The following is an 11,048-nucleotide window of genomic DNA, read 5'->3' as shown; positions in this document are numbered from 1 at the left end:
TATGAATGCTTGGCAGTCTCGTGCTGATGATTACTCCCTCGTTCAGTGCGGCATGCTTTACAGCTTAGAACCGGGGCTCCAAAAGCGTTTTGAGCACCACGGAGCATATGAGATGTTCGAAGAGCTGAAACTAGTTTTTCAAGCTCATGCCCGGGTCGAGAGATATGATGTCTCCGACAAGTTCTATAGTTGTAAGATGGAGGAAAACAGTTCTGTCAGTGAGCACATCCTGAAGATGTCTGGGTTGCACAACCGTATGACCCAGCTGAACATTAACCTCCCAGATGAGGCGGTCATTGACAGAATCCTCCAGTCGCTCCCACCAAGCTACAAGAGCTTTGTGATGAACTACAACATGCAGGGGATGGAAAAGACCATTCCTGAAGTGTTCTCGATGCTGAAGTCAGCAGAGGCTGAAATCAAGAAAGAACATCAAGTGTTGATGGTCAATAAGACCACTAAGTTCAAGAAGGGCAACGGTAAGAAGAACTTCAAGAAGGACGGCAAGGAGGTTGCCGCGCCTGGTAAGCCAGTTACCGGGAAGAAGTCAAAGAATGGACCCAAGCCTGAGACTGAGTGCTTTTATTGCAAGGGGAAGGGTCACTGGAAGCGGAACTGCCCCAAATACTTAGCGGATAAGAAGGCCGGAAACACCAAAGGTATATTTGATATACATGTGATTGATGTGTACCTTACCAGTACTCGTAGTAACTCCTGGGTATTTGATACCGGTGCCGTTGCTCATATTTGTAACTCACAGCAGGAGCTGCGGAATAAACAGAGACTGGCGAAGGACGAGGTGACTATGCGTGTCGGGAATGGTTCCAGAGTCGACGCGATCGCCGTCGGCACGCTGCCTCTACATTTACCTACGGGATTAGTTTTGAACCTTAATAATTGTTATTTAGTGCTAAGTTTGAGCATGAACATTGTATCTTGATCTCGTTTAATACGAGATGGCTACTCATTTAAGTCTGAGAATAATGGTTGTTCGATTTATATGAGAGATATGTTTTATGGTCATGCTCCGATGGTCAATGGTTTATTCTTAATGAATCTCGAGCGTAATATTACACATGTTCATAGTGTAGATGCCAAAAGATTTAAAGTTGATAACGATAGTCCCACATACTTGTGGCACTGCCGCCTTGGTCACATTGGTGTCAAGCGCATGAAGAAGCTCCATGCCGATGGACTTTTAGAGTCTCTTGATTATGAATCGTTTGACACGTGCAAACCATGCCTCTTGGGCAAAATGACCAAGACTCCGTTCTCCGGAACAATGGAGCGAGCAACCAACTTGTTGGAAATCATACATACCGATGTGTGCGGTCCAATGAGCGTTGAGGCTCGCGGAGGATATCGTTATGTTCTCACTCTCACTGATGACTTGAGTAGATATGGGTATGTCTACTTAATGAAACACAAGTCTGAGACCTTTGAAAAGTTCAAGGAATTTCAGAATGAGGTAGAGAATCAACGTGACCGAAAGATAAAATTCTTACGATCAGATCATGGAGGAGAATACTTAAGTCACGAATTTGGTACACACTTAAGGAAATATGGAATTGTTTCACAACTCACGCCGCCTGGAACACCTCAGCGAAACGGTGTGTCCGAACGTCGTAATCGCACCCTATTGGATATGGTGCGGTCTATGATGTCTCTTACTGATTTACCGCTATCATTTTGGGGATACGCTCTAGAGACAGCTACATTCACTTTAAATAGGGCACCGTCTAAATCCGTTGAGACGACACCATATGAATTATGGTTTGGAAAGTAACCTAAGCTGTCGTTTCTAAAAGTTTGGGGATGCGATGCTTATGTCAAGAAACTTCAACCTGAAAAGCTCGAACCCAAGTCGGAAAAATGCGTATTCATAGGATACCCTAAGGAAACTGTCGGGTATACCTTCTACTTAAGATCCGAAGGCAAGATCTTTGTTGCCAAGAACGGATGTTTTCTGGAAAAAGAGTTTCTCTCGAAAGAAGTAAGTGGGAGGAAAGTAGAACTCGATGAAGTACTACCTCTTGAACGGGAAAGTGGCGCAGCGCAGGAAACCGTTCCTGTGATGCCCACACCAACTGAAGAGGAAAACAATGATGATGATCAAGGTACTTCAGATCAAGTTACTGCTGAACTTCGTAGGTCCACAAGGACACGTTCCGCACCAGAGTGGTACGGCAACCCTGTCCTGGAAATCATGTTGTTAGACAACAATGAACCTTCGAACTATGAAGAAGCGATGGCGGGCCTGGATTCCAACAAATGGCTTGAAGCCATGAAATCCGAGATAGAATCCATGTATGAAAACAAAGTATGGACTTTGGCAGACTTGCCCGATGATCGGCGAGCGATAGAAAACAAATGGATTTTTAAGAAGAAGACGGACGCGGATGGCAATGTTACCATCTATAAGGCTCGACTTGTTGCTAAGGGTTATCGACAAGTTCAAGGGATTGACTACGATGAGACTTTCTCTCCCGTAGCGAAGCTGAAGTCCGTCCGAATCATGTTAGCAATTGCCGCATACTATGATTATGAGATATGGCAGATGGACGTCAAAACGACATTCCTTAACGGACATCTTAAGGAAGAGCTGTATATGATGCAGCCGGAAGGTTTTGTCGATCCTCGGAACGCTAACAAAGTATGCAAGCTCCAGCGATCCATTTATGGACTGGTGCAAGCATCTCGGAGTTGGAACATTCGCTTTGATGAGATGATCAAAGCGTTTGGGTTTATGCAGACTTATGGAGAAGCCTGCGTTTACAAGAAAGTGAGTGGGAGCTCTGTAGCATTTCTCATATTATATGTAGATGACATACTCTTGATGGGAAATAATATAGAATTTCTGGACAGCATTAAGGCCTACTTGAATAAGTGTTTTTCAATGAAGGACCTTGGAGAAGCTGCTTACATATTAGGCATCAAGATCTATAGAGATAGATCGAGACGCCTCATAGGTCTTTCACAAAGCACATACCTTGATAAGATTTTGAAGAGGTTCAAAATGGATCAGTCCAAGAAGGGGTTCTTGCCTATGTTACAAGGTGTGAGACTGAGCTCGGCTCAGTCACCGACCACGGCAAAAGATAAAGAAGAGATGAGTGTCATCCCCTATGCTTCAGCCATAGGATCTATTATGTATGCCATGCTGTGTACCAGACCCGATGTAAACCTTGCCGTAAGTTTGGTAGCAAGATACCAAAGTAATCCCGGCAAGGAACACTGGACAGCGGTCAAGAATATCCTGAAGTACCTGAAAAGGACGAAGGACATGTTTCTCGTTTATGGAGGAGATGAAGAGCTCGTCGTAAAGGGTTACGTCGACGCTAGCTTCGACTCAGATCTGGATGACTCTAAGTCACAAACCGGATACGTGTATATGTTGAATGGTGGAGCAGTAAGCTGGTGCAGCTGCAAGCAGAGCGTCGTGGCGGGATCTACGTGTGAAGCGGAGTACATGGCAGCCTCGGAGGCAGCGCATGAAGCGATTTGGGTGAAGGAGTTCATCACCGACCTAGGAGTCATACCCAATGCGTCGGGGCCGATCAAACTCTTCTGTGACAACACTGGAGCTATTGCCCTCGCCAAGGAGCCCAGGTTTCACAAGAAGACCAGGCACATCAAGCGTCGTTTCAACTCCATCCGTGAAAATGTTCAAGATGGAGACATAGAGATTTGCAAAGTGCACACGGATCTGAATGTCGCAGATCCGCTGACTAAACCTCTCTCGCGTGCAAAACATGATCAACACCAGAACTCTATGGGTGTTCGATTCATCACAATGTAACTAGATTAGTGACTCTAGTGCAAGTGGGAGACTGTTGGAAATATGCCCTAGAGGCAATAATAAAAGTATTATTATATTTCAATGTTCATGATAAATGTCTTTTATTCATGCTATAACTGTATTATCCGGAAATCGTAATACACGTGTGAATACTTAGACCACAATATGTCCCTGGTGAGCCTCTAGTTGACTAGCTCGTTGTGATCAACAGATAGTCATGGTTTCCTGACTATGGACATTGGATGTCGTTGATAACGGGATCACATCATTAGGAGAATGATGTGATGGACAAGACCCAATCCTAAGCATAGCATAAAAGATCGTGTAGTTCGTTTTGCTAGAGCTTTGCTAATGTCAAGTATCTCTTCCTTCGACCATGAGATCGTGTAACTCCCGGATATCGTAAGAGTGCCTTGGGTGTATCAAACGTCACAACGTAACTGGGTGACTATAAAGGTGCATTACAGGTATCTCCGAAAGTATCTGTTGGGTTGACACGGATCGAGATTGGGATTTGTCACTCCGTATGACGGAGAGGTATCTCTGGGCCCACTCGGTAATGCATCATCATAATGAGCTCAATGTGACCAAGGTGTTGGACACGGGATCATGCATTACGGTACGAGTAAAGTGACTTGCCGGTAACGAGACTGAACAAGGTATTGGGATACCGACGATCGAGTCTCGGGCAAGTAACGTACCGATTGACAAAGGGAATTGCATACAGGGTTTGATCGAATCCTCGACATCGTGGTTCATCCGATGACAACATCGAGGAGCATGTGGGAGCCATCATGGGTATCCAGATCCCGCTGTTGGTTATTGACCTGAGAGCGTCTAGGTCATGTCTGCATGTCTCCCGAACCCGTAGGGTCTACACACTTAAGGTTCGGTGACGCTAGGGTTATTAGGAAGACTAGTATGTGACTACCGAATGTTGTTCGGAGTCCCGGATGGGATCCTGGACGTCACGAGGAGCTCCGGAAGGGTCCGGAGGTAAAGATTTATATATGGGAAGTTGTCAAACGGACACCGGGAAGTTTCGGGGTCATACCGGTATTGTACCGGGGCCACCGGAAGGGTTCCGGGGGTCCACCGGGAGGGGCCACCCCTCCCGGGGGCCACATGGGCTGCGTGGGGCAGGGAGCCAGCCCCTGGTGGGCTGGGCGCACCCCCTCCCTTGGTCCCTTGCGCCTAGGGTTGAGGGGGAACCCTAGAGGGGGCGCCCCCTTGGCTTGGGGGGCAAGCCACCCTCTCCCCCTCTCCCCTTGGCCGCCGCACCCCCCTAGATGGTTTCTAGGGGGCCGCCCCCCTTCTCCCTTCCCCCTATAAATAGAGGGGTGAGGGGAGGGCAGCCGCACCACCCTCCAAGGCGCAGCCCTCCCCTCCCCAACACCTCTCCTCCTCCGTTGTGTGCTTGGCGAAGCCCTGTCGGAGTACTGCCTCTCCACCATCACCACGCCGTCGTGCTGCCGGTGGAGCTGTCTTCCTCAACCTCTCCTTTCCCCTTGCTGGATCAAGAAGGAGGAGACGTCTCCCGTCCCGTACGTGTGTTGAACGCGGAGGTGCTGTCCGTTCAGCACTTGGTCATCGGTGATTCGAATCACGTCGAGTACGACTCCATCATCACCTTGCAAGCTTCCGCACGCGATCTACAAGTGGTATGTAGATGCAAACTCTCTCCCTTGACTCGTTGCTTAGATGAACTCATAGATGGATCTTGGTGAAACCGTAGGAAAAATTTTAATTTTCTGCAACGTTCCCCTACAAGTTAAGCATGAGAGATCAATAGTTTCTTTAAAACAAATCCACCATCGTGCTCTAAAAGATCTAAGTGAAGCACTAGAGCAAAAATTATCAAGCTCAAAAGATATAAGTGAAGCACATAGAGTATTCTAGCAAATTCCAATTCATGCATGGCTCTCTCAAAAGGTGTGTACAGCAAGGATGATTGTGGTAAACTAACAACCAAGACGCAAATAATACAAGACGCTCCAAGCAAAACACATATCATGTGGTGAATAAAAATATAGCTCCAAGTAAATTACCGATGGAAGTAGATGAAAGAGGGGATGCCTTTCGGGGCATCCCCAAGCTTTGAATTTTTGGTGTCCTTGGATTATCTTGGGGGTTCCATGGGCATCCCCAAGCTTAGGCTCTTGCCACTCCTTGTTCCATAATCCATCAAAAGAATTCACCCAAAACTTGAAAACTTCACAACACAAAACTCAATAGAAATCTCGTGAGCTCCGTTAGAGAAAGAAAACAAAAGACTACTTTAAGGTACTGTAATGAACTCATTCTTTCTTTATATTGGTGTTAAACCTACTGTATTCCAACTTCTCTATGGATTATAACTATTTTACTAGCCATAGATTCATCAAAATAAGCAAACAACACACGCAAAACAGAATCTATCAAAAACAGAACAGTCTGTAGCAATCTATAACTAACGCAAACTTCTGGAACTCTAAAAATCCTACCAAAATAGGAAGTCCTGTACAATTTGTTTATTGAACAGAAGCAAAAATAATCAACGCAAAATCACGTTTCTGTGATTTAACAAAATTATATTCGTGCGCGCAAAGTTTCTGTTTTTCAGCAGAATCAAATCAACTATTATCGTAGGTTATCCTATAGGTTCTCCTTGGCACAAACAATAATTAAAACATAAAACCACATCTAAACAGAGGCTAGATAGATTATTTATTCCTAAACATAAGCAAAAACAAAAAACTAAAAATAAAATTGGGTTGCCTCCCAACAAGCGCTATCGTTAAATGCCCCTAGCTAGGCATAAAAGCGAGCATAGATCTAGGTATTGCCATCTTTGGTAGGCAATCCATAAGTGGCTCTTATGATAGATTCATATGGTAATTTTATTTTCTTTCTAGGGAAGTGTTCCATGCCCTTCTTTACGGGAAATTGTAATCTAATATTCCCTTCCTTCATATCAATAATTGCACCAATCGTTCTAAGGAAAGGTCTACCAAGAATAATAGGACATGAAGGATTGCAATCTATATCAAGAACAATAAAATCTACGGGCACATAATTCCTATTTGCAACAATAAGAACATCATTAATTCTTCCCATAGACTTTTTAATAGTGGAATCCGCAAGATGCAAGTTTAGAGAGCAATCATCAAAGTCACGGAAATCTAGCAAATCACACAAAGTTTTGGGAATAGTAGAGACACTAGCACCCAAATCACACAAAGCATGAAACTCATAATCTTTAATTTTAATTTTAATAGTAGGTTCCCACTCATCATAGAGTTTTCTGGGGATAGAAACTTTCAACTCAAGTTTTTTTTCATAAGATTGCATCAAGGCATCAACAATGTGTTCGGTAAAGGCCTTATTTTGACTATAAGCATGAGGAGAATCTAGCACGGATTGCAACAAGGAAATACAATCAATTAAAGAGCAATTTTCATAATTAAATTATTTGAGATCCAAAATAGTGCGTTTAGCAACATCTAGGTTTTTATTTCTTTCAATCCCACATTTATCAATTTCATCATCAAGATCTAGAAACTCCGAATTCTTAGAACACCTTCTAGGTAAAGGAAGATCATATTTAGTTTCATCAAGATTCATATTGCAAAACAAAGATTTATTGGGGGACACATCAATAACTTTTAGAACTTCATCTTGGTTTTCATAGGAATTGGAAGAACACGCTTTAATAAAGGCATCTTTGGAAGCACGCATCCCAGCGGTTCTTTCTTTGCACTCATCAATGAAAATTCTCATGGCTTTGAGAGACTCACTGATATCATTCTTAGGAGGAATAGATCTAAGCTTTAAAGAATCAACCTCAAGAGAAATTCTATCAACGTTCCTAGCCAAATCATCAACTTTAAGCAATTTCTCTTCAAGCAAAGCATTAAAATTCTTTTGTGAATTCATAAAATCTTTAAAACTATTCTCAAATTCAGAGGGCATCTTATTAAAATTTCTATAGGAGTTGTTGTAGGAATTTCCATAATTATTAGAAGGATTACTAGGATAAGGCCTAGGATTAAAATTTCCTCTATACGCGTTGTTACCAAAATTATTCCTACCAACAAAATTCACATACATAGATTCATTATTATTCTCAATCAAAGTAGACAAAGGCATATCATTAGTATCAAGAAGAGTATTTTTAGTAGCAAACATCTTCATAAGTTCATCCATCTTTTCACTCAAAACATTGATTTCTTCTATAGCATGCACTTTTTTACTAGAAGATCTTTCGGTGTGCCATTGAGAATAATTAGCCATAATATTATCAAGCAATTTTGCAGCATCTCCTAATGTAATTTCCATAAACGTGCCTCCCGCGGCCGAGTCTAAGAGATTTCTAGAAGCAAAGTTCAAACCGGCATAAAATTTTTGTATGATCATCCATAAATTCAAACCATGAGTAGGGCAATTGCGAAGCATCAATTTCATTCTTTCCCAAGATTGGGCAACATGCTCATGATCAAGTTGTTTAAAATTCATAATATCGTTCCTAAGAGTGATGATCTTAGCGGGAGGAAAATACTTAGAGATAAAAGCATCTTTGCACTTGTTCCAAGAATCAATACTATTTTAGGCAAAGACGAAAACCAAACTTTAGCACGATCTCTAAGTGAAAACGGAAATAACTTCAATTTAACAATATTGTTATCCGTATCTTTCTTCTTTTGCATATCACACAAATCAACAAAATTGTTTAGTTGAGTAGCGACATCTTCACTAGGAAGGCCGGCGAATTGATCTTTCATAACAAGATTCAGCAAAGCGGTATTGATTTCACAAGACTCATCATTATTAAGAGGAGCAATCGGAGTACTAAGGAAATCATTATTATTGGTATTCCAGAAGTCACACAATTTGGTATTATCTTGCGCCATGGCAACAAGTAATCCAACACACAAGCAAACAGAAAGGCAACGGGAAAAAGAGGAGGAGATTGGGAAAGAGAGGGCGAATAAAACGGCAAGGGTGAAGTAGGGGAGAGGAAAATGAGAGGCAAATGGCAAATAATGTAATGCGAGAGATAGGGATTGTGATGGGTACTTGGTATGGTTGACTTGCTCTTGCGTGAGCCTCCCCGGCAACGGCGCCAGAAATTCTTCTTGCTACCTCTTGAGCACTGCGTTGGATTTCCCCGAAGAGGAGAGGATGATGCAGCAAAGTAGCGTAAGTATTTCCCTCAGTTCTTGAGAACCAAGGTATCAATCCAATAAGAGGCCACGCACAAGTCCCTCGTACCTACACAAAATGATAGCTCCTCGCAACCAACGCGATTAGGGGTTGTCAATCCCTTCATGGTCACTTACGAGAGTGAGATCTGATAGAGATGATAAATAATATTTTTGGTATTTTTGGTATATAGATGCAAAGTAAAAAAGTAAAGTAGGGACAATTGCATTTTTACCCCTAGTTGGTCCCTACCCACGAGTTTTGCCCTTACTTTTCGAGCTTGCTCAGTTTTGCCCTTACTTTTTCCATTGTGGTCCCTCGAATGCCCTTTGACCATTTGACCAAAACTTTGAAAATTCATAACTAATTCATATGAACTCGGAAAAATGAAAATAAGATATCAAAATGTTTAGATAAACGTTACCTTTATGTGCATATCATTTGCATTCAGGACGAAAGCACCCTTTAAAGTGCCTGAGGTAATCAATGTTATTAACATTATTAAAAATAAAAAGGTATAAACAATATTTTTTTCATGAATAAAAATTACATGCAAATGTTGGTGATGTTTTCTGAACATCGAGATATCTTATTTGCATTTTTCTGAGTTCGTATCATCTTGTTAAGAATGTTCTAACGACTTTGACCATTATTTGGAAACTTCATAACAAGTTGATACGAACTCAGAAAAATGCAAATAAGATATCAGGATGTTCAGAAAACATCACCTACATTTGCATGTAATTTTTATTCATGAAAAAATATTGTTTATAACTTTTTATTTTTGATAATGTTAATAACATTAATTACCTCGGGTAGTTTAAAGGGTGCTTTTGTCCTGAATGCACATGATATGCACATAAAGGTAATGTTTATCTGAACATTTTGATATCTTATTTGCATTTTTCTGAGTTCATATAAATTAGTTATGAATTTTCAAAGTTTTGGTCAAACGGTCAAAGGGCATTCGAGGGACCTCGACGGAAAAAGTAAGGGCAAAACTGAGCAAGCTCGAAAAGTAAGGGCAAAACCCGGGGGTAGGAACCAACTAGGGGTAAAAATGCAATTGTCCCAAAAGTAAAAGGCAAAGTAAAAACAAAGCAAGTATTAAAGTAATGGAGATTGATATGATGAGAATAGACTCGGGGGCCATAGGTTTCACTAGTGGATTCTCTCAAGAGCATAGATATTCTACGGTGGGTGAACAAATTACTGTTGAGCAATTGATAGAATTGATCATAGTTATGAGTATATCTAGGTATGATCATGTATATAGGCATCACGTCCAAGACAAGTAAACCGAAACGATTCTGCATCTACTACTATTACTCCACTCATCGACTGCTATCCAACATGCATCTAGAGTATTAAGTTAAAAATAGAGTAACGCCTTAAGCAAGATGACATGATGTAGAGGGATAAATTCATGCAATATGATAAAAACCGCATCTTGTTATCCTCGATGGCAACAATACAATACGTACCTTGCTGCCCCTTCTGTCACTGGGAAAGGACACCGCAAGATTGAACCCAAAGCTAAGAACTTCTCCCATTGCAAGAACTACCAATCTAGTTAGCCAAACCAAAGGGATAATTCGAAGAGACTTGCAAAGATAACTAAATCATACATAAAAGAATTCATAGAAGATTCAAATATTATTCATAGATAAGCTGGATCATAAACCCACAATTCATCGATCTCAACAAACACACCGCAAAAAGAAGATTACATTGAATAGATCTCCACGAGAGAGGGGGAGAACATTGTATTGAGATCCAAAAAGAGAGAAGAAGCCATCTAGCTACTAGCTATGGACCCGAAGGTCTGAAGTAAACTACTCACACTTCATCGCAGGGGCTATGGTGTTGATGTAGAAGCCCTCCGTGGTGGATGCCCCCTCTGGCGGAGCTCCAGAACAGGCCCCAAGATGGGATCTTGTGGATACAGAAAGTTGCGGCGTTGGAATTAGGTTTTTGGCTCCTGTTCTGATCGTTTGGGGGTACGTAGGTATATATAGGAGGAAGGAGTACGTCGGTGGAGCAATAGGGGGGCCACGAGGCAAGGGGG

The sequence above is a fragment of the Triticum aestivum genome, chromosome 2B (assembly GCF_018294505.1).
Source record: "Triticum aestivum cultivar Chinese Spring chromosome 2B, IWGSC CS RefSeq v2.1, whole genome shotgun sequence".
NCBI classification, from domain to species: Eukaryota; Viridiplantae; Streptophyta; class Magnoliopsida; order Poales; family Poaceae; genus Triticum; species Triticum aestivum.
This window is presented reverse-complemented; position numbering follows the sequence as displayed.